At 35.6% G+C, this 25,662-nt stretch overlaps 1 protein-coding gene across 1 annotated transcript in view; it reads right to left on the reverse strand.

Annotated features, from left to right (window-relative positions):
• The window catches only part of LOC146395649 (uncharacterized), a 2,307,895-nt gene that overhangs the window by 547,935 nt on the left and 1,734,298 nt on the right, over positions 1-25,662 (reverse strand). The window contains exon 10 of the mRNA XM_085001861.1: positions 6,928-6,997. The gene's annotated coding sequence lies outside the window, so the exon portion shown is untranslated. The remainder of the gene's footprint in view (positions 1-6,927; positions 6,998-25,662) is intronic.

A 25,662-nucleotide genomic window follows, 5' to 3' on the forward strand; every position in this document is an offset into this window, starting at 1 on the left:
TCCATTAACTGAGATATGAAAATTTAAGAAGAGAAAGGTAATGAATTTGGTTTTGAACATATTGTGTTTTACATACCTACTTAGATATCAGCCATCTGGAGAGACTCGGCTTGCTAAGATATAAATCTGGACCATATTAGAATGGAATGTACTAAATATGTAAAAATTATCAGCAGAGGAAACAGTTGAAACCATAGATATAAAACACTTTTTCTTAAGCTTTAATATGTATTTATAGGAATCACCTGGGGGTGTTGTTGAATGGCAGATTTGATGCAATGGGTCCTGTGTGGGAGTTCTACAAGTCTAAAGAGCTCACAGATGCTAATGCTGCTGGTTGACAGATAACTCTGTCGGTGGCAAAAATTTAGACTTAGGGGAAAAGTTATACTGAAAAGAGTAGATAACTAGGGAGATGATTTGGATAACACATCAGAAAATAATTCAAAGAAAAGTGTGAAAATGATTAAAACAGATGAATTGGAATAAAAAATGAACATAAGAATAACAATAACAAATAAGACAATCAATTTTAAAGAAGTGGCTAGTTAAACAAGGGCAAAAGATGTGAAGAAAGAAATGAAAAGCCTATATATTTAATAATTAAAAGATTAGTTATATTCTTACACAAGCACTTGTCAGATATATTCATTTTGAATTTTTTTTCTTTTTTTTTTTTTTTTTTTTGTCTTTTTGCTGTTTCTTGGGCCGCTCCCGCGGCATATGGAGGTTCCCAGGCTAGGGGTCTAATCGGAGCTGTAGCTGCCAGCCTACGCCAGAGCCACAGCAACGCGGGATCCAAGCCGCGTCTGCAACCTACACCACAGCTCACGGCAACGCCGGATCGTTAACCCACTGAGCAAGGGCAGGGACCGAACCCGCAACCTCATGGTTCCTAGTCGGATTCGTTAACCACTGCGCCATGACGGGAACTCCATTTTTTTCCTCAGTCTCTGGTTTGTCTATTTATTTTCTTAATGGTGACTATTGATGAAAAGAGGCTTTTAAACTTTATGAAATGTGATATAGCAATATTTTATTTTATGGGTAGGGCTTTCTTTGTCCCCTGTAAGAAATTTCTGCCTGTGTTATGAAGAACTTTTTCCAAGTTTTCTTCTAATAGTTTGCATTTTTTATAACTTTTGTGCTTCATTTCATGTTTCATTTTTAATTAATTTCTGTGTATGGAATGATTTAGAGATTTTCTACAAATAAATAATAATAAACAGCTCAATAAAAATAGGCAAAATACTTGAACAAACACATCACAAGTTTACAATAAAATCAAGAAAAAGTGTTCAACAGCTTTAGTCATTGAAAGAATGCAAATTAATGTCACATACAAATATTGCACCTATCTACTAAAGTGGTCAAAATTAAAAAGACCAAAAAAAAAAAAATGTTAAAGCATGAGTTAATCAGAACTTTCATTCATTGCTGGTAGGAATGTGAAATGATGCATCCATGTTGAAAAAGTTTTTGGAGGAGCCTCGTAAAGTTAAACATATACCTACCTTATGATTCAGCAATCCTGCTCCTGGGCATTTAGCCAAGAGAAATGAAAACATGTTCATAATGAAACATGTGCAAGAATGTTCATAACAGCTTTACTTACAATAGACCCAAACTGGCAAAAAAACAAATATGCAAAAACAAGAGAATTAATAAATCAAGGTATAATTATTTCATGGGAAGCACTTAGCAGTAAAAGAGAATGAACTTCTATTACATATAACAACTTTGATGAAAGTCCAAAATATTATAGCAATTTAAAGAGGCCAGATACAAAAGAGTACACACTGTACAATTTCATTCACCTTAAGTTTTACAAAAGGAAAAAAAACTATGATGAGAGAAATCAGATCACATTTTCCATCCTGCCAGAGGCAATTACAGTTCTGATTTCTTTCATCACACATGCAAGGTGGCACGAGGGAATGTTCTGGAATCAGGCAAATGCATTAGATCTACATAGATGTCTGGTTTATATAGTACATACAATTTCAAAAATAGGACTTTCTCTGCTTTTTCACTGGATGTAAATTATATCTCAATTTAGAGAAAACAAATAAAAAATCAATCACTAATTATATTTGAAAGAAATATCTCATTGGAGTTGTAGCGCAGATCCCTATTCCAAAGACTGAGGGAATGCACTGAAAAACAGGAATTGTAAACTCTTCTTTTGAGAATATTTGAAGAGAGAGCGATCGCACAGTTGTCTGAAATGAAACATGGTAGCTTTTTTGCTATTTTTTATTTTGGGTAAAGATCTGATAAACTTTTTTTTTAACCTAGAAGAAGAAAGAGACAAAGAGGATGGAGAAATAAGAATAGTTAGATCAAGAAAGAACCAAAAACTGATGGGAGTGTTTATGAAATAAGGTCAACCATCCTAGGCCTCACACATTTGAATTTTTATCAGAATCCAAAATGTGCTTGGGTCCCTGAAATTCTTCTTAGCTTTCTTTTTTCTCCGCAGTAATAACTCCATCCTGGGAGTGCCCACAGTGGCAAAGGGGAAACAAATTGGACTAGTATCCATGAGAATGCGGGTTTGATCCCTGGCCTTTCTCAGTGGGTCAGGGATCTGGCGTTGCCTTGGGCTGTGGTGTAGGTTGCAGATGTGGCTCAGATCCTGCATTGCTGTGACCATGTCTGTGGCTCCAATTGGACACCTAGCCTGGGAATTTCCATATGCCACAGGTGTGGCCCTAAAAAGCGACAACCAACCAACCCCCCCAAAAAAAACCCAAAAAAATCTCCATCCTACATTACTACAGGTAAAAGCTAAATGCATATTTGCTTCAAGTCATGTTAAGAGTTTTAGAAATGTCATGCAAATATACCATTTAACAAAAATTTACTGTGTTCTCCCTGCATTTTTGTTTATTTGGTGAACCACTTGTAAGATGTTGAGAATACTTGAAGAGAATTTGTTATTTGAGATTGAGGATCACAGATATCAAGCAAGCCTACACTTAATGTGCAAAAAAGCTACTTAAATGTCCTTAGAATTCTGCTGTCAAGTTATTCAACTAGTGGTCTCAACTCCCTTAGGATTGTCATAATAATTCTCATAGCAGAGGTTGGTTTTTATGACCTCCTATCTGAAGCAAATGGTGCTCTAGGACCTACTGTATTTTAAAATAAAACACTACTTAAAATAATTCACATTTAAGAATTTTATGAAGACTCCTGGAATGAAAAGATAGCTTGGGCATGACAAAGACACGCACCAAAAAATAGAAAGCAAGGTAAAGGACCTCTGCATACCAAGAAACACCTTTGATATTGCTGCATATGGGATAAGTAATAGGAAAGCACTTTAAGTTCCATATTTAGCTAAAATCTGTTTGGATATGATACTGTTGAACTCAGGCTGCCATCGGTCATACAGGGGCCTTCTGTGCTGAAGCAAACATAGTAAAAGTCCCTTGCTAATATGATTCAGGGGCTCAAACTTTAATCTATTACACATTTTATTCCACAGTTTTACACTATTTTTTATGGGGGGGTGAGTGGATTCATTGTGTTCTGTCCTGTTATTAGGTTAAATCTTTACCTAGATTTTTAGATGTTAAATCTATTTTACTTGACACAAACAGAATCAGATTGAATTCACCAATTCATATAGTAGATTTGAGCAGAATACCAACCCTATACGGAAAATGATATATTGTACTACATAAGTTCAAAAAAATTAGTGTTCCCTAACTTTTATGAAAATACAAGCGGATTCCATCAAGAAGGATTTTTCTTGAAAATGGGCACTTGGGATTTTGCAAGCAAGTTACAACCTAATAGTAAGACAAACTGACTTTGAAGCCAGACTATCTGCTTTCAGAAGTTACTTGGTCTTGGTGTGCCTCAATTTACTCTTCTGTGAAATGGAGTGTATAATAGTTCTATAAGGAATAATAACAGCTGTGGGGAATGAAAGAGATGGTGTAAGTAGCATTGAGAATAACAGGGCACTCAGTAAATATTAGCCATTATTAGTGGAGTAAAAATAAAGAGCATCTCACTTCCAGTATTTTCTCTACCTTACATACATATATAACTCACAAAACCAAACACTGGATTTATTTTCCAAACTATGTTTCAATTCACACAGTCATTGCTCTGGATTCATGACTGCTCAACATAGTATTCTAGCTAAACAGCACCATTCCATATTCTATAACCAACTAAGAATTCCTTTATCAAATGCCTGCCAGAATCTCTGGGTGGCTCAAGTAAAATTTCAAATTCTGAAGCACACACCACACAGTCCTGTCCCTGTCTGCTCTCCATGAATGCTTTCAAACCAATCTCCTTTCCCAAACTACTAGAAAGGGACTCATTAAATACCTTGGTTCCTATTTTCTTTATCATGTGGCTATACTTGTTATTTCTAGAAGTTCTCCAGTTCTCAATTCAGGGCAGAGATAGCCTGCCCTGCAATCTTTAATTACTGATCCTCCTAATTTGCATTCCTCCTTGGTCTATTCGCCCAATGCTGAGTTGTGTCTTCTGTCAAAGTCCCTATAGATGAAATTGCTTCTCAATTAATGTATGTCCACCCCCCCAAACAGATTTACTTAAAAAAAAAAAAAAAAGAGCCCTCCTACTCTGCAAACAATGCCACTTAGAAAGGTTGTTAATCACCACATGCTTGTTCTGAATTCTATTGTTCTGTATCGTATCATGCTGCTCGATTGTAAGCTCCACAGGGCAGAGCCTTTGTTTGCCATGCCCTGACTATTGTTCAGTGCGGTGCACATGGATGGCACTATAGAAAAAACAAACAATGGCTTTTTCCACGTTTTTCCATTTTAATTGTCAAATGGGACAGGATAAAAGCACAATTCACACAGGAAGTTGAGCGCACAGCCTCTGAAATTGCTAAAATAAATCATGTGTGTTTAGAGGCTGTTTGTCTTTTTAAAGAGTTATTTGCCACTCTTGTCCATTTGGCATTATTTTTCCCTAAAAATTACCTGAAAGTTCAACTTACCTGTTTCAACGATAGCAGGTGGACTTAGTGAATTTGACTTAGAGGAGAACTCTCCAGGTGTTGAATCTAGTACCTGAATATACTTGGCGCTGCCAAAATTATAGGGATTAAAGGCCATGTCTGCTCAAGTCTTTTCACAAACTAGTTCTGAAAAAGATGTTGTTTTCTGGTAAAGTTCACAGCACCACAGAGAGCAGCCGGCACATTTTAACCTGTGTTTTTTTGTTTGTTGTTGTTTTTTTCTTGGGGGAGGATGGCAGTGATTTAAAACAAATAAATAAATAAATACTAATCTCTTGCTGGGGCACAATTTGCCTTATCTCTAGGAAATTCATACAGGGCACGCACAGCAGTTCAGACAGTTGCCAAGTATTTTAACTGCTTCTGCCTGACATTAGCTCCACCAGCACATCTCAGTTGGGACGGTTTCAGTGCATCTCTGGATTCCATATCTTACTAAATTGAATGCTGATTGAATGGTCAAAGCTCTAGATAGACTCTGAGAAATAGCAATATTACAGAAGACAGATGTATAAATACCACAAAGATAAAAGCAGATTCCAGGAAAATTGACTTATAAATAGATACCACACAGGCCTAAATGTAAGGCTTCCCCAAAGTCTGAATACAAATATAGACAATTGAAAAGTAAACCTATAATGATATGTTTAGAAATCTTTACGTAGGCTTAAGTAATAATTAATGGTCTTTGATTTTTGAAGACAGATGGTACAGTGTAAAGTTTTCCATATTTATGCATCATAAGAATTTTCCAGGGCACTTGTTAGAATGCAGATTCTTTGGCCCAGCTCCAGTGCCATTTGCACAGGTCTTTGAAGGGAGGATCCTAGGTATCCATATTTTTAATAGTTCTCTCAGTTGATTTTTATGATCAGGTAATAAGTACCAGAATGTTACAACGGTAAAAAACAAAATTGAAAATATCAAGCATTCACCTCTTATTTGGATCATGTGTGTGCTGTCAGACACTTTCCTGTGGGTCTTAAATCAGCTTTTTTAGCATAGTGGACTTCTCTTTTCTCAAATAGAAAAAGAAATGTCTAGACTGGATGCTTGCTTACTAAAGTATGTTTTTATTCTAACATTCATTCTAGGATTCCAACTAAGAAGAGGAGCTGGTTCATATCTGAGAGATTAAGTAAGCTTGCTAAGAACAAAGGACATTTGCTTTGTTGTTCCTCTTGATACATATAACACAAGGCTAATTTCCCAAGTGCATACCAATGCATTAACACTAATGTGGAAAAAGGCTTCCTTGAGAACTTTGGATTGTGGAGGTGTTTCAAAGGGGATAATCGATAAGTAATAGTGGGTGATACAAAGATTCAATTAGGTTTTAGAAGACTCTTAGAGGGGTTTTTAAACATCTATCCATGATATGGCCACAAGCCCCCTGGAAAGTCAAATGAATTATTCTTAAGATTCTTGCCTAAGATAATAGAGACTAATTTATAGAAGTAAGTAGTAATTGCAATATTAAGCAGTTCAAACTACCTTTACAACTATTTTTGGAACTCCCCATGCTGACAGATTTATTTGATTCTAAGTCCTTTTCCTTCTTCCTTTAAAAAAAGCATTTTACATAATCCAGCATTACCTATTTTATATATGTGGCATTTTGCTTAGCATTAAAGTAGTTTATTTGGAGAAGATCTTTTACAGACTATTCTAGGGAACAGCCTGCTCCCCTCTTTAAGTAACAGCAAAAGATGCAGGGATGCTTGTTTAAATGTGGCTTCTCCTAACAGCTTGTTGAGATAGTGAACAGAACAAGAGTGTAAACATTATTAAAATAGTCTACAGTGCCAAATGCAAAGAAGCAAATGCCAAAAATTCTCCAAAAGTAGCCTGGAACTGACAAAGAATGCATACTCCAGTATTTACACTCTTGCTTTACTACGACTTACCAGGGTTCATGCACCAGCCACGTGTCCTAATCGGTATGCTCCGGCTGCACACTTTCTCTGCCCAATGACTCTGCAGAGAAAACAACAGGTGTTTCTAGTCAAATAATCTAGTGGAACACAATCAGTAAAGACTCAGATGGGCCTAGTAACCCACAGATTGCTTTAAGATTTTCTTTTAATAGTCTCCTTTGGTTTTCTGGTTTTTGGAACACACACACACACACATTCACACATACACATACAGACACACAAAAGGTTGTTTGTTCAAAACCTATCCCCCCACCAATGTTTAACAGAATTCAGCAGCATTCTCAACTTGACAACAAAGGCTTAAGGTAACAGAATTCAGCAGTGTTCTTAACCCGACAACAAAGACTTAAGGTAACAAAAGAATGGAGCAGACACATTTCGTGGCTCTCATAAAAAGAATATAGGGATTTCTGATAATGCCAAGTATTTTAAATGTAACCACCTTGCCCCTTTGTAAAACACTAGCTGCTCTGAGCTTGTACATGAACAGAGTTCAAATGCAGAGCTGAGACAATGGCTAAGTCCTTGGGATCCTCTTTTGAATACTGTGTACAAGACTGTGGCGAGGAGCACAGAAGCTGTTTCTGCTAAGCATGAATTTTAATCTGTACCCTCTGGCCTCTTGGAGGTCTGAAGGTTTTGCAGGGATGAGGCAGGAATTTACCCATGCCCTGAAAAAAAAAGATGATGCTATAGGCTGTTTTCCTTAGCAACAAGATAAGTATGTGGTCCCTCCAAGGAGAATAACCCTGCCTGACAGCTGGTAAGTTGTGTTACCTGTTTCTGGTGGTTAATCCAGTTCTAGGAATTAATTGACATTGGCTAGACATAACGGAGCTATTTTGATTTTTTCTTTTTTATGATAGAACCTGGAGGATTAAAAAAAAATCCTCAGGTTTCTGGGTAGTTCATTACGAAATCTTCATCGAGATACAGGAAATTTTGTCCTCTGCATTTTTTTTTTTGGTATCACGGCTTCATTTTTAAGACTAAAGTCATGGCTGTTCTAATTTGCCACATGCTTCTCCATCATATCCCACTGTCAATCATGGAAATGCTCTTATTTTGTGAAAATATCTTAGATTTAAGCTCCTAGAAGTTAAGTTAGATCTGGCATATTTCTGGACACATAACTGACTTATGTTGAATGAATAAATAAATACTGGTAATAAGAAGAATATTAATGATGAAGGGTTTTGAATGCTTTTTTATGTGCCAGGCACTATATCGCATATCTTTTTTGCATTATTACATCTAATACTCAATATAACCCTTTAAAAGTTAAGTATTTTTTCACAAAAATATAACAGAATAAGTAATTTGCTCAAGATCCTAATAAATAAGTGGGTAGTAAACTGGTCATGTCTTTCTACTTATTTATTACTTTAGAATGCCTCATAAAGGACTTGCACCTGCAATATTAAGACTTGAATAAGTATACAGATGGGAAGATATTAGTCATATTTTTAATATTTTATAGTATATGTTCAGAAAATAAGCAAGATACATGATAAAAGACGTAATATCATTTTCAACACATACACACATGTATACACATATGTACAGAAATGTATATACTTATATTTCTTTACTCATATATATATATTTAAATGTAAAATACAAACACAACTTTCTTAATGGTGAAACTGTAGGTGATTTTATTTATTGTTTTTGCATATTCTATTTTTCAAAGGTATACATGTATTAATTGTACAACAAATGTTTTTAAAGATATTAAGCAAATTTGAACTCCTAAAATTGCAATTAATTCATTGTGACCCAGACAGATCTTCCTGAAGGCAACTGACCTAGTCTAAATAATCTCTCAGATTTAGGTTAATGGAGACAGTGGAGAAAGGCAGTTAAAGGAGAAAACTTTTCTGGCAAAGCCAGAGGCAAGAAAACAACAGCGCATGTTCTAAGGACAAACAGAGTCTAGTTTTCCACACCAGCTACAGGCCGGTGTATTGAAGAGGATGAGCCATGGAGGCAGAGGTGTCTTCAGAATGAGTGTATTCAGCCTTCCCCACACCATTCCATGAAGAAGTCACGCACAAACTAAAACTCAGCTTCTTTCAAAACAGCATGTCAGTCATTCCAGGCAAGCTCCATCATTTATACTCAGTCCTTGGATCAACTCTTACATGGCACAAAGATCCTAATAATTTAGGGTGAAGCCGAGTCACACAAGGGCTTTGAAGACATTCAGACTTGGCAATAAAAGTTTGTCTTTTGCAAAACTGGCCTACCAATAGCGCCTTTCTAGTGTTAGGATGAGAAATACAGAGATTACTGCATGACCAGACTTAGCACAATGCCAGGCACATGAAAAGCATTCCATAAATGGTAGTGATGAACACTTGTTCTCATTAGTTCTCTAGGTAACCGAAGTGGGTAGTCACAAACAGAAGGGCTTGGTAGAGCACTGAAAGTTATCTTGGAGGAGAATACTCTCTCCATCACATTCATATGGTCTACATACAATCTACAGTTTCTACCATTAGTCATCTTGTTGACATAAGTGTCCTGCTTAGATACAATTGGATTATTACCAACAAACCAGTATTTCCCCAGACACTTTGCTAGGCATTTTATACACTTTTCTGTATTTAGGTCTCTCAAAATACCTGTATGGTTTCTGCTTTTAATGTCATTTCAAAAATAAGAAAACAGAGGCTACAAAAGAGTATCTAATTTATTGATGATTCCTTGGATAGACAATGGAAAAAATGGAATTCTACCTATTTTCATATGATTCTGAAATTCAGGGTCTTTCTATGAGAAGTCACATTTTACTGGAGAGAAGTGACACACATAGTGTAGAAGCAAGGGCACAAGAATCAAGAGTTCTGAGCTCACTAACCATCTCTTTACCTTTGCCAGATCATTTAATTTTCTGTATGCAGGTGTATCGAATATTCAAAAAAGGGATTCAATTCTGTGAGTGTATCAGGACCCTTGCTCTTCTAAAATCTATCAAGTCTAATAAGTTAAAGCCACTTTCAATGGAAACGTTTTAATAAGAACTAAGGCTTTTACAGTCCTCAAGTATGTGTCATGAGCTATTCTAAGCACTTTACAAATATTAACTCATTGAAAAATTTTTATGATGCAGTTATTACCATTAGATACTATTATTATCAACAGTATACCTATGAGGAAACTGAGGCAAACAGACGCTAAGTAACATATCCAAGCCTACATCAAAGGCCAAACAGGGCCCTTAACCCAACCAGGAACTCTAGATTTGTTTATGACTTTTTTTTTTTTTTTGGTCTTTTATCCTTTTAGGGCCACACCTGCGTCATGGAGGTTCCCAGGCTAGGGGTCAAATCAGAGCTACAGCTGCCAGCCTACACCACAGCCACAACAATGTGGGTTCCGAGCCATGTCTGAGGCCTGCACTGAAGCTCATGGCAACACCAGATCCTTAATCCACTGAGCAAGGCCAGGAATTAAACCTGCAACTGCATGGTTCCTAGTTGGATTTGTTTCCACTGCACCACAAAAGGAACTCCTGTTTTGTGATTTTAATGGCAATGCAACCATCAGATCTTTGAATCAAGTTCTTCAGAGGAAAACAAAAAAGAACAGATATATTGATTCAGAATGGTAAAGATCTGGTGCTGGAAGGTGAGTAGACTTGTGTAGCCAAAAAAGAATTATGAATTATAAAGAGTACTGATAAGTGAAGTAGAAATGGTGAAGCAAGACAGAAAAGGCTAAAATGTAAGCAACCACCATAGGCTTCCAAAATTGCACAGTTTTAAGTCTGCAGTTTCAGCTAGCCTGGAACCCAATGTATATCTTCAGGTATAGTACGTAGATTTTTTTCACAGGAAACTGTCCTTCTAATTCTCAAAGGCAGTGGTTTCAAAATGTGGCCCTGGATGAGTAGCAGCAGTATTGCCAAGAAATCTAGGAATTCAACCCTGACCTGCTGAATCAGACACTCTGGAGAGTGTAGTCCAGCATATATGTGTTCATAAGCCCTCCAGGGGAGCCTTACGTTGGTTGACATTTGAGAACTATTGCTTTAAGACATGTGATTTGGATACACCTAATCTGGATCTGACTTTGGAAGTGGACTTTTTATTCAGATGTGGTCAAATTGAACATTTCCTATTCCTGAGAAGAGAATGGAGCCCACATGGAGCCCATGCAACATACATGGAGCCCATGCAACACAATTTTAAAAATCATATTGGAAATGTTGAGAGGAAAACATGTGAAATAGTTAACTGCTTGTCACTAGTGTAGGAGGACCTGCCTGAGAATGGAATCAAGACAGAGATATGCAGAGGAGACCAAGATAAGCAGAACTAGGCCATCTTCTACCAATATCTCTCTGCATCTGACTTTTCTGCAACACAAATGATGCATGATTTCATGTTCATTTATTTGCTTTGTTTCCTCTACTTGCACTGCTCTTCCCGCTTCTTTCCCTTCCTCAGGGAGAATCAACCATTTCCTGTTCTCATTCATGCACCAATCTTTTCATATACTGAATCTAGCCCTAATCACCCTCCCTTATAGTTAGCGATTTGAATATCTCCTCTCTCTTCCCAAAGGAGGATCTCCGTGGTGGTAGGAGAGTAAAGTTGCTGCTTATTTTTATATTTGTATCTCTAGCATTCAGCATCATAATAGATGCTTAAAATGTTTGCTGAATAAATAACTTTCCTACATTCCTCATGGGATTATTGCAAGGATCAAATGAGAATAAGACTTCGAATAGGCTTAATAAGATATAAAGCTCTATACAAACACAAGTCATATTTATAATTATTATCTTTTATCTGGTGGGCTCATCTTTTCCACAAATGTGTCATCACAAGGATGACTGGGAAATAAGACTGGTAAACCCTGCAAATCTGTGATAAATTGATTATAAAAAGGGCTGCAATTTTTGGCTACCCCCTATATGAATTTAATACATACATACATAGAAAAATGACCACTGTGATAGGAATATAAAAGAGAGATTGACATCCCCTGAGTATATATTATTTAAAGATTTGACTTAGTCTGAGTGATTAAGCAAAGGAGCAACTGAAATGAGACTTTCAGGCAAAGGGAAGTACATATATAAAGGCCCTGTGGAAGCAAGCATTTGAGTGAGGGGGGCCAAGAAAAGTAGAAAAAGATTGTACTGGACACTAGGCTGTGTTAGGGAGGTTTTATTTATTTATATATTTATTTTCACCAAGAGTAATAAGAAACCATGAGGTGTTCAGTAGAGGAATGACAGGATCAGATTGATAATTCTTACCCTGGATCTTGAAGATTTTACATAGTTAACCCAGACCCCACATTGATATTTGTTTTAATCACTTCTGAATTGTAAGGCGAAAACACAATAATTGTTTTTAAGCTTTTAAAAGTTATACTTATTTTATATTGCCTAACTTTCACTTGAGCTATGAAATTTGTTAAATACTAACCCCTTTTTCATCTAGACCTATGCATTGTGAAAAGTGAAGTTTAAACAGATTTCAGTTACCCTCATTTAAGAAAATGCCTCATTCAAAATTAAATTGCACTCATAAAATTAATACGTATATAAGATTCTTATACACATTAGTAGAACATATTTACTAATTTCAAATATTTATATTTAAATACATTTTGGACTACTTATGCAAATTAACACATAAAATTATTTTTTAAAACTATAAACTTGCCAAATTTCAAACATAAAACATGGCTGCAGAAGCATTTGTTCTTATTCAACACTAAAATCAGAAATGATAAAACATAACCACTTCCAGCCACTACTATTACTTGACATCCAATTAAGGCAATATCACAATTAATTAAATATATAGAAATCCCTAAGGAAATTCAGATTGGAAACAGAATGCCATAGTACAATCGATAACATGCATTGACTATACAAGCCCTTAGTTTAGTCTAGATAAGTAGAAAGAGTTTGTTATAATAATTTTCCACAGATTCTACATATTGAATTCATTTTACATTCTTTTAAAAAACGAATTGTTTAATTTGGATGGTCTAGCAATACTGTTTGCAGCTGGCTGACATCGCCCTAGGTAAGTCGTAGATTTGACACTCCCCCCACATCATCTCCGTATTCCTCCAGTGCCACTTTAGGAACACATGATTGCCGTTATCAGCTGCAATTACCACCCCCTGAAGAGACTGGCTGAAACTGATTAGTTAAAGGATGTCTATATGTTTTAGCAGCCTTGAAACAGAGCAAACTGTACATGCAATTCACCATGTGATGTTTACTTTGTATTCCAGGGCAACAGAGGGCAGAAAAGGCAAAGGATAGAGACAACCTTGTAATAATGTGATAGCTTCACAGACTCGAACTCATCATCTTTGACACCTTGTGCCAGATTTGGCCCCTGTTCTCACGCTGACTGCCATGACCTAGGTGATGGGTTCCCAAACTCAGCACTATTGCCAGTTCTTTGTTGTGGGTGACTGTTCTGTGCAGTGAAGGATATTAGCAGAACCCATGGTCTCCACCCATTACACCCTCCCTCCAGGGGTGTCAAGCATTATGGTTTCCAGATGTCACCAGATGTCCTCCGGGAAGCAAAAATAGCTCTTGGTTGAAAACCACTGCTCTAGGTGGTATCAGTTTAGAGCTAAGATACCTGCTTGCTAATTCTTTCTTCCTAAAGTTGGTATCTCCTGAAAAGTATCTAACTGTGCAAACTAGCAAACAGCAAACAGGCTTCCACTGGGCTCTGATCTACTAGCTTTGATACCCTCCTTACCCTTATATGGCCCAGCCACAAATTGGCTTTTTAATAAGAATACCAGTAATAATAGGCTGAAGAAAATGAATAATAGCTATTATCATAAGATATTTATAATGTGCCAAGCCTGGTTTCTAAGCAAATTATATACATATATCTTGTATAATCTTTCTAAAAACCTCATGAGATTAGGTGTTATTATCTTAATTTATAGCTGAGTGAATTGGCATTTAGAAAGGTTAAGCAATGCTGTTACGAAAAAAATCCAAAATTCTGACATGCCTTTTAAGACCCTTTAGGATTTGCCCATAATTGTCCCTGCTAACTGCCCTACCCACCACCATGTAGACCAAATAGGTTTTACTTTTTCTTAAACAGTTTAGCCAGTCTGTAGGAATCTGCATAAACTGCTCCTCTGACAAATTTGCTCCCCTGAATTCCCCCATTCCCAAATGGGCCCATTCATTCTTTGGCTTCAACTTGGACATAAGTTCTATTAGACATGTTTCATCTAGCCCCACTTAATTAGGCCTTCCCTTTGGAGGTTCACTGTACTTGGTATTTAAGTGTCCTTTTCTGTTTTTTCACTCGCCTGTGATCTCTCTAAAGACATGCACTTTGCTCAGGCCACTGCTATTTCCCCAGTGCCTAGATCAGTGCTGAGCTCAAAGTTACCACTGTGTCAGTGTTATTGACTGACAGAATGAATGAGTATCCCCAAAACCATTTAGCTCAGAGGTAGTGAAACAAGATTTTAAATAAGGTCTTTCTGATTTTGAAGCTAGAGTAAACCCGTGTAAAAAGTTCTTGTTTACTACTGGCTTCATTTGACTCTTTCTCAGCTACCAACCACGACCTTCTATAAAGAAAACTTGAGATACATGGGTATCATGTGATCTGATCTCAGAAATAGTAATGACTATTATTTGTGATTCCATAAAACACACACCTAAAAAGAGGAAGTGGACTATTAAATTAAAAAAATCAGCATTGGATGACTTCAATACAAATCACAAGCAACAATGAGCCATTTGAAAAGAAAAAAAAAACAAACCTGTACTAGATATTATCAATTCACATGATAATGAGTTTAATACTGTGGTGGAGTTTCAAATGCCAAGCAGCACCCTCTGTGACTGCTAACAAATGAAATTCCACCATGTGTGAAAATTTCATGATGATACAATCTGTGCTTCCCAATACATTTCAATAGACAGCAAGTGGTTATGGTTAAGACTTTCCTAACCAGTCTTCAGATTTCATTGAACTTTATTATGATTGGATGACCTCTTCAAATCCAATAACAGGCAGTGGCACAATTCTCTGCAAATGACTGAATGGATGTGTTTACAATATCTAAAATGCCTTGTGAAATGTTTAATTATGCATAGGTTAACAGCTGTTTGTTTAGTGCCCTGTACATAGGATGAGATACTCAAGTCCGAAGTAATATATCACCTATTGGAAAAGGATATTAAAGTGGATCTACTGTGTAAACCTCCACTTTGGAGCTGGATGCTGAATGTCATCATTCCAAATACATGAGTAACTGCCTTTTCTTATCTTTCCTACTGTTTGTGGTTTTGTAATTAGTCCACTGGGCAATGACAGTATTTACAAAAAGTCTACTAATCTGAATTCATGAATTAGTTTTTCATTAAAAAAAAAAAAACCTTTTAGCTGGTAGCTAAGGCTTAAATTCTGAACCCAACTTAAAAACAAATGAATAAATAAATTTAAAATAAAATTAAAGAAAAACTGACTCTCATCTCCACAAACAACAACAGACTCTCTGAAAGGGTAGTTCCCTTAACTCTTTACCTTGGGAATCCAAAGTAGTAAATACTACGGTGGCTATGAAAATAACTATAGTTATAGTTATTCTTTCACACTAACAGCAATGACTTGTATCTCTATAACTGGATTATATATTATCCTATATAAAGCTTTTTTGTACTGTTCCTTCAAATGACTCATATCAACAGCCACTGCTTAGATCTCCTTTGGCAACAAAGTTGGAAATCACATTTTTTTTTCTGCTTAAGTATATATTTATATGCATAATAAATGATAAAAAATGTTTGATGAAAAAATATTTTAAAAATTAATTTCTCTTAGCCAAATCTCTGCTGCCTATGGGTGGGAGGGAAATTTCCACATCCTCTGTCAACTTATCTTTTGATTTTTTTCGCTTTTTTCTCATTCCAACAGGAAATTGCTTAGATATAAAAAATAAATGTGTTGCAGTGTTTGCAAGAAGAACCTGATGGCTTACAGAGGATTATTAAATGATGATTAGAAAAAGGGAAATGAGAAAGAGATCATAATTGTATTGAAGACTTCCTTTGTGACCATCACAGTGACATACTTTGAAAAAAATGGTGCATTGTGTAATCATTACTGAAGTTCCATAAGCTAGGAATTATTGTTATCTTAATTTTACTTTCCTTGAAATTCAGTAGTCATGTAACATACCCAAGAATATCAGCTGGATATGGGAAAAATCAAAACAAATTCATGTCTATTTTATTTTGAAATTGATGTTATTTTTGTATATTTTGGATAATATAAAAATACTTATTAAATATGTGTCATTCATATTAGATGCTATGCTGAATTCTCAGAGCTCTGCACAGCTCACAGTTTAAACAGGATATAAATTTAATAGGCATGTAATTGTAATAGAAAGTAGAAAAGAGGAACACACAATAACAGATGTATTAAGGGAAATGCCTTATTTTATCAAAATGTTCAGTATATTACCTTAAAAGAGAATTTGCTACTATTTTTCAATATGGAGAAATAGCAATAAAAAAATTAAAGTGGACCATGATGGCATGAACCAGATATTGATGACATTAGAAATTACCAGAACTATCAAGTGGTACAGAATATAATGTGAAAACCTCTATATTCTTATCTCAAAGCCTTATTAATAAAGCTATTTTTCAGACAGCTTCCTCTGTATGTGCACATATACACACACTTGAGTGTGGCCTGATAGATCACTCTATAGACATTTCTGCACCTTGCATTTTTTAAATTAATATACTTTGTGGCAATTTCTATGTTAATGCATTAAGGTCTATGACATTTAACAGCTGAGCAGTCTTCTATTGTACGGAGGTACCAGGACTGATCTAATTAGTCCCTCTTGATGAACATTTAAGTCATTTCCAGGATGTGCTATTAAAAATGTTGCCTTGAACATCCTGTGCATGTGTCTAACTGGGAACTTTTTAAAATGTATACTGACAAATTCTTAACATTAAAATTGTTAGATTAAATATTAACTCATACATGACAAATTTGATGTTTGTTAAGTATAATCTCTACTCTCTAAGTAAATAGGAAACAATGGTGACAATTAGAACCAACTTAATTTTTTTTGCCCCAAACACAGCTTAGACATCAATCTAGATTTATTACATTACCTGTTTAATCAGGCAGTCCATTGCCAATATATGGGAAAAGAAGATTAAATAATTTACATTTTGAATTATTTAAAACAATTTTCAAGAAGGAATTGTGGATACATTGTAGTTTATTTTTGGTTTCCCTTTAAATTAAGTTATAAAATAGAAGTCTCATAGAACCACTTAATTTTCTTAATAGCTCTATGTTGAGAAAAGTTTTACATGGTCATATTTCTCATATTACTTTTCGAAGTAAAAATTTATTCATCAATCTCCACTGTTTCTCTTGAATCAGGCATCACTTTTTGATTAAAGAACATTTTTCAAAAAAGCAAACAATACAAAATGATAGCTAACATAATTGAATATTTATCAGATGCCAAGCACAATTATAACTAATTGGATGTATTAATTCACTTAATCTTCACATAAAACACCATGAAGAAATCTCATGAACCGGGATTTGAATCCATGATAAACCTGAGTAGTACCTCTTCAGAATTTTTTTCCACACCAATACACTATAGTTTTCTTAAGGATAAAAATGTGTCTATATTACCGAACGATGCTAAAAAAACTTTGTGATATTAAGATTCTCTGCCTTGGCTTAACGAGAAGTTGATACAAATGCATCATTTTACTGCAATTTGAACTCTTTTTTTCAGTGACTTCTAACACTGAATTACCAAAGGCCAGTGTAAAATGAAATAACTAATTCTAAGTTTATGCAATAGATCATATGATCATCTCCCTCTCTCTCTCAATGCTTCCCTCCTTTTCAGATTAATCTATTTATTTAGATGGACCTTCTTAGCCCCTGGAAACAAACTAATGATAGATTTTTTCCAACTCAAAAAAAAACAGAAGATGAACCTTAACTCATCTGAAATTCACTAGGGAAAAAAAAAAAATCCCTTTTTTTTTTTTTTTTTGAGATTGACAGAATATGACAAACATCTGATGACTACAACTTTTAATGTTAAAATTATACATTATTTGTATTATTTGCTTAGTAATCCTCAGAGAATAGGTTAGCATATTATTATCAACATGTAGCACCTCATAATAGATTTAGAATCTATTTATGTTCATTGTTAGCTTAGCTGATTCCAGACAGAACAAATGAGTTTAAAGACTGAGGCAGATCTGCACTTAGAAAAATTTTCCATGGAGTTCCCATCATGGCTCAGCAGTTAATGAACCCAACTAGGAACCATGAGGTTGCGGGTTCGATCCCTGGCCTTGCTCAGTGGGTTAAGGATCCGGCATTGCCATGAGCTGTGGTGTAGGTTGCAGACATGGCTCGGATCCCATGTTTCTGTGGCTCTGGTGTAGGCCGGCGGCTACAGCTCCGATTGGACCCCTAGCCTGGGAACCTCCATATGCCGCTGGAACGGCCCAAGAAATGGCAAAAAAGACAAAAAAAAAGAAAAGTTTTCCATACTCTAACACACAAAACAAACAAATACCTTGCCCTACTTGATTCTCAAGGGGTACTGGACACAAAGTATAATATGCTTACTATCATCTTGGGGAAAATACTGTTAGCACAGTTTTAAACATAGGGGATTAATAACACTGCTTTCAATTATGAATGACTAATAACAATTATAACAATATCTAACTTTACTGGGAATTTACTATGTGTCAGCCTTGTGCTAAATCTTTTAAGGCAACATATTATTATAATTGTTCACATGTGAGGGCTTTTCCATAGCATCATGTTCTGGTGGTTCACTCATGTCATAGCATGTATCAGTATCTCGTGTTTATGTGACCGAAAAATAATCCATCCTATCTATAGACCATTTGTTTATCCAGTCATCCAGTCAAATTCACATTTGATGAACATGTGGGGTGTTTCCACCTTTTGATTATTATGAATAGTACTGCTAGGGACATGCAAGGACATAAATTGCTTCAGCATAAGTTTTTAGTTCTTTTGGTTGTATACTTAGGAGTGGAATTGCTGCAGGGCTGGGGGAGTGTTGTGTTTTGTTTGTTTGTTTGTTTGTTTCTTATACACAGTCAAGCCATTCACATTTTAAAGCTATCTTGAGTCAACCAGTCAAGCACTTCTAGCTACAACCCAATCTATTTCCTTCCTTCCATCTACCAGCTTCTAGGGAGAGCTGTGTATGTTTTCTGTCTCCATTTATTGACTCTTTACTTTTTCCTCAACTCATTCCATTTTGGCTTCTGCCTTCATTTTGCACCAACTTTTATCTCACTAGAGTCGCTGACAATTTCCAGTTTTCTGTTATTAAAGTCTCTTGTTGCCTCAACAGCATTCAGCACTATTGATCAACTTCTCCTTCTGGAAACACCACATTTCCTTGAATTTTGTATTCCCTTGGATATTACATGTCCTGATTATTTATCTGGTTGTCCCTTTTATCATTTGTAGGTTAATTCCCTCTATCCAGATTTTAGGTGTTAACATGTCTTAGGGCAGTTCTGAGGATATATTTCTTTTCTCTGTGTATAGTTTAAGTGATCATAATATGTCCAACAGCTTTAAACTATATTCTGAGGAACCCATGTGTTGATTTCCAATTAAAATTCCTCTCCCTTGTTTTTTCTGCTCTAGCCTCACCGGCTTTCTTTCAGTTGCCCACACCTGTTAGACTTCCTCCTGTCAGGGGCTTTGCCCACGCTCTTACTTGAGTCTATACTTCTAGTGCTTCCACCTCAACTTACCCATCTTTCAATGCTCAGTTGTCACTTCCACAATAAAGCCTAACTGATTTCGCTAAGTCAACTATATGCCATCATATAATTCTATTTAAAATATTTTCTCCATTATTAGTCTGATTGTTGCCTATCTTTCTCTTTCATTATGTTGGACATTTTATTAGGGCTCATATCTATTTCCTTTATAATGTCCAAATCTATTTTTGTTCAAAAGGGCCTAGCATCATGTTTGAATATAGTAGACACTCAATAAATGTCTGCTGCACACATACATGAGATAAAGAGGGTGATTAATACAGTCAATTTTCTTAGCATTAGAGATGGGTAGTTTTTTACATTTGCTTTCACATATCCAAGAGCATCGCTAAGGCAAGTCTTGACTTGTTTTCAAATAATAACTCCTAAAGAATTTCCTAAATGTTTTTCACATACTCAATATGAAACCAAACCATTCTAAGGGTGAAGTCAATGATGGAAGAAATAGAGGAAAATCTGGCCAAGAGTTTCAAGAATTCATAGAGAAGATACACTGGTGGGGGAAAAAAAAAAAATCTTGTAAAAATCATAAAAACTAAGAAATGGAAGGAAATATCAAGATGATCTCATTTAGTTATCTAATGTAAAATCCAATTCTACCCACGGTTCATATTCTTTCAGGGTCATAATCAGAAGAGAACTCTCAATCTGCTATTACATTTTACTTATACTATTTTTACTAATTCAACTCTCCCTTCCTTTGCTACATACAATTCCTTTTAATTGAGAGATACACGATGATTTATTTTGAAATTTTACTATCTAGTTTATATTTTTAAAGTATTGATTTTCCTTTTTATTCTAAAATGGCCCTCCTAACTTTCCCACTTGCTAATATTGCCCTCAAGAAATAGTTCAAGATTTCTAAGTGAGGGGATATGTATATACATATATATGTGTGTATATATATATGTGCAAATAATATATTCTGCAATAACTTCATCTATTTCTAGACTGCACTGCAGGATATACCATGTGCTGGTAAGGATGTATATTTTGCAATCTTTATAGCAAAAGTGTCTCAGACATCTGCTCATAGGACAAAAACATTTCTGTTTACCTCCAGTATAACTATCTGATTTTATGTTTGATTATTTAATGCATTCTAATGAAGTTGTTTTAACAGGGAATTCTGTGAGATAGAAATCATCAGTTACTTCTATAAACAAAGGTAGAAAAACTGTTCTGTAAAATGCCAGTTGGATAGAAATCCATTTTTCTAAGGAAGGGATGTAACAAAGTTTGACAATGGCTTTCCCTATCCATAACCATATTGGGGCACTAATGTTGTTGGGAGAAGGTATAATCGATTTGTGTAAAAGTCAAGGAGACCTTTTGGAGGAAAATAATAGAAAAACTGCCTGTTTCCTTAAGGTCCACCCTCAAAATGGGTAGGTGCTATCTGAAGTCAGCTATAGGTTTTTAAAAGTTACTGGTCATATTTGTATGACAAATATATCTTGGTTTACTCCCATATAGTTATTTAGCATACATGTTAGCTGTGAACACTTAAGATATGTTTTTACCCACAAATCAGGATTTCTGGTTCCTCTTTAAAAAATCTATGGCATAAATTATGAGTTTGGAATTAACATATATACACTACTATATAAAATATTTAATCAACAAGGACCTACTGTACAACACAGGAAAGCCTACTTAATATTCTGTAATAATCTATATGGGGAAAGAATCTGAAAAAGAATAAATATATGTTTATGTATAACTGAATCAGTTTGCTGTATACCTAAAACTGACACAACATTATAAATCAACTATACTCCAATATAAAATAAAATAAAAATAAAAAATGAAGCCTGTAAGTTTGCACAATCCAAAAAATTAATTTAAAAAATGTAAAAATCTAATGGCACACTTGAGCCCTTATGTTTACACAATAACAATGATCTAGGTTGGGTCAAGTGCTTCTCAACTCATCACAAACACCTCCTGGCTCGCTTCATGCATCCACATTATCTTGGTGGGTCTTCAAGTTTGCAACCCATATTGTGGAAGGGCAAGATGAAGGCTTTTTCTGGAAATGGTGAAATTATTACCTTTGTGCTATGCACATGCTTGTGGTAGAAATGTAATCTATGTTTGAAAGACATAAAAGAGGACACGCTTGGAATAAGTAACTTCCATTGGGAAAGAGAAAGAGAGAGACAGAGACAGAGAAAGAGACAGAGAATGTCCCCATCGTCTTCTGCCTGGAAAAACTATGAGCGTTTTGCAGGGCAGCGTAACTCAGACACTGCAGTCCTTCATGTTGGCTTTGGACAGTGACGAGGTGGGGGGTGTCTCCACGGATGCCTCCCTGGCAGAGACAATGGTAAAAATAGCAGAGAACAGTATCAACCAGGAGATACATTAGATTTTCTAGTTTTCATTTTGTAAATCATCTGTAACCAGGAATGCTGATCATTTGGACTGAGTATTCTCCCAGAAGTGTTTATCCTTTTAGAATGAGGGATCCCAGAACAGAAAGAATGATATTTTCTTAATTGTGAGGAAGGTACCATACCTGATAACCTAGAGTTTACAAAGAAATGGTATCTTATTTTGTGCCTTAAAAATGTGAAACACAGTAAACTAGATACGTGATGAAAACATTAAAAATTTAAATGGAAATATTTATATGTTTGGATTAATATTTAAACTGCTTACCAAATGTTTTTATTTCCCATCTGGGAAGCATATTCAGAAGCACTCCTGGCTATCTATTTGAAGGTGATATGACCATATTTATAGGAAAAGGCAATATAGTGATTTTTAGGCCAGAATTTCCCTTCCGAGAGATTTTGTATTGCAATATTACGAAGTTTTATTTTATGGAGTTTTATTTACCTCAATGTATGTGTATGAGCAGATGCATTTGTACGTGTGAGTGTAAATACGTGTGTGTGCACATGCACACACATGCATGTGAGGGTGTTCACATGCATTTTGTGGAGGTATTGATGAAGCCATAAAAAGAATCTCCACTGAAACTAAATGAAGTTTCTCAGGCATTTTAAAGAGTGACACTTCACTGACATCTATGCTATATAATACGCTATGTTACCATATTATATGTGTGTATATATATGCAGCGGCAAAATGTATTAAAAAAAGACGTTTGCTTCTCTCCCAAAAATTATTAGAAAAGAGCTCTGATTTATTCTTTTTTTTTTTTTTTTTTTTTGTCTTTTTGATGGCCTCATCCACGGCATACAGAGGTTCCCAGGTGAGGGCTCTAATCAGAGCTGTTGCTGCCGGCCTACACTGGAGCCACAGCAACGCCAGACCCGAGCTACACCTGCGACTTACACCACAGCTCACAATAACACCGGATCCTTAATCCACTGAGCGAAGCCAGGGAATGAACCCACAACCTCATGGTTCTTAGTCGGATTTGTTTCCGCTGTGCCACAAAGGGAACTCCTGATTTATTCTTATTTTAATAAGAAAATTAATTTTAAATGATGCAGTCTTTATGGGAATTTACTCATTGAGTGACATTAATATGCAACTTCTAAAGAACTCTATCAATGTTGTTTTATGAAAGAAACTTTCTATTCCCTAATAATTTAGTTATATTCACAGACTGAGAAGAATACTTTAAACATTCCTCTAGTATCTTTTGAAACACCTCTGCAAAATAAAATCCAGCTCCTCAGCATGGCACAAAAGGTCCTGAAGCATCTCTGCAGGTCTATTTGCTCTGACTCTGTATCTACTGCTTCTCCTCCATCCCAATCTGTACAGCTTGCCATTTCTTACCTAGTAGCTTTTACTCAAATTTTTCTATTAACAGTGGGAATTCACTGTTAAGCATTACATTTGAGAAGCCTTCCCTTTCTCTTTCCTCCTTTTAGTTATTACAGAAATTCATCAACATGGGGTGTATGCAACCTGAAAAAGACTGATGCAAGTTTTCTGTGGTAGGCAGCCTCTAAGATGGACCATAGATTCCCACTTCCTGATATTCCCTCCCTTGACTGTGGGGTGGAACACTTAGCATCTCACTTCCAATGAGTGGGAGACAAAATAAAAGTATCGGGCTTCCACTTCTGAGATTAAGCTAGAGAGACTATGGCTTCCATTTGATTTCTTCTTGCTTACTCACTCTGACAGAAACCAGGTGCCATGCTACACTTTATACCAGATGGAGGCACCGATGGAGAGGAAAGAAGGGAAGCCTCTAGCCAACCAGCCCATTAGGTCTCAAGACCTGCAAGCAGGCCCACGAGTGGATTAGAAGCAAATCTTCCAGTGGAACCTTGAACTGACTGCAACCTACATGATACTTCCATTGCAGCCTTGTGAATACCCAGAGCCTAAGGTTCCCAGTTAAGCTGCACCAAGGTTCCTGAACTTCAGTGAGAGATTACATGTTAGCTGTTTAAGTCTAAAAGGTTTGAAGTAATTTGTTAAGAAGAATTTGTTAAGAAATAGGTAACTAATACAGTTGCTAACAGAAATATGTAACTAATATAGTTGCTTCTCTTTGCTTAGAATATATTTTAACCTAAGATCACACCCTTCTTATGTTTTTGGTCCTTAAAAATGACCCACATTTTATGATTTGATTGTGATAATATATTCTGTTGTTCTAAGCATATAGTTGGCAAAATAAGTCTATTTGAGCTCCACAGAAAAAATTTTTACAAGTTTTCTGATTAATGAAATATAAGTTTAAGAACTTGAGCTTCAATTTCCACATCACTTACATTTTTTCTGTTATCACTATTTTGTGTATAATAATGTGTTTACATCTGTGTTATCTAAATAAATTGGATATTTCTAAAGTACAAGGACTATGTTATTCAAGTTCAACTGAAATGAATGTGGTATCTGGCACAGACTGTAGATTCCACAAATGTTTATTAAATGAGTGAATAAGTATAAATTAATAAAGACATTAAATTACAATATATATGTCAGTAACTTTCCTGTAATATCCTGGCTTTATGACATATTATCATGTGAAAATTACATACAGAATGGAAAACATTTATAATGCCCTCTAGATATTTCTAATATTTGGTTTCTTTTAACTAGAAAGTTCAATTAATTGGAATGCCCGTTTTCTTTTTGAAATCACACAGTCATTTTCATGCTTTTATTGTATATATGATTCAGTTGAATATTTTTTCAAATTTTAAGTTTTCTATTTCTATCATTAGAAAAGCATAGCGCTGGTGATAACAGTGAGCCACCAGATGAGCCTCTGGTGATAACAGTTATGAGTGAAATTAGAAATAAAAACTTTGAAGAAAGTGAAATTCTTAGATTTATGCATGATGAGGCAGACGATTCAGGACACACAAACATGGTCTCACACCCAATCAACTTTGCACAGTCAGACATATGAGAATTGATTTAGACAGTGTTCTAAAAATAATGACAGGCAAAAAAACACTGGGTATATAGTACATGAAAATTAATGTGGAAATTTTTCTGGATGTTCCACTGCTTAGCAAAAATGTGAGGCCTAGAGTCAGTGTCATCCCCACAGAATCAGGTTACCTGTATTTACATCTTCCTTGATAGAGGACAAGAACTGAACAGCTGATTGTCAGCATAATCCTTGTGCCATATTGCACAATATGAAATAGAAATCTTGTCTCTAGCGTGTCTAAAGCACATTGTACTTGAGCATGTAGTGCCAAGAGTTTTAAAGAAACACCCCACTGTGAAACTAAAAGTGACAACGAGATGATTTCAATGAGAAATGTATGTGAAGTTTCTCTCGACAGCATAGAGGTGCTATTGCAGAAAACAGAGAGCTGTGAGGACACTGTAAAATGAATGCTATGTTGTTTCCTGCCTTACCACTGTCA

Source organism: Sus scrofa, chromosome 16, assembly GCF_054392235.1.
Source record: "Sus scrofa isolate SSC_HxYL_T2T_F1_AM1 chromosome 16, Sscrofa_HxYL_maternal_Yorkshire_Landrace_v2.0, whole genome shotgun sequence".
NCBI lineage: Eukaryota > Metazoa > Chordata > Mammalia > Artiodactyla > Suidae > Sus > Sus scrofa.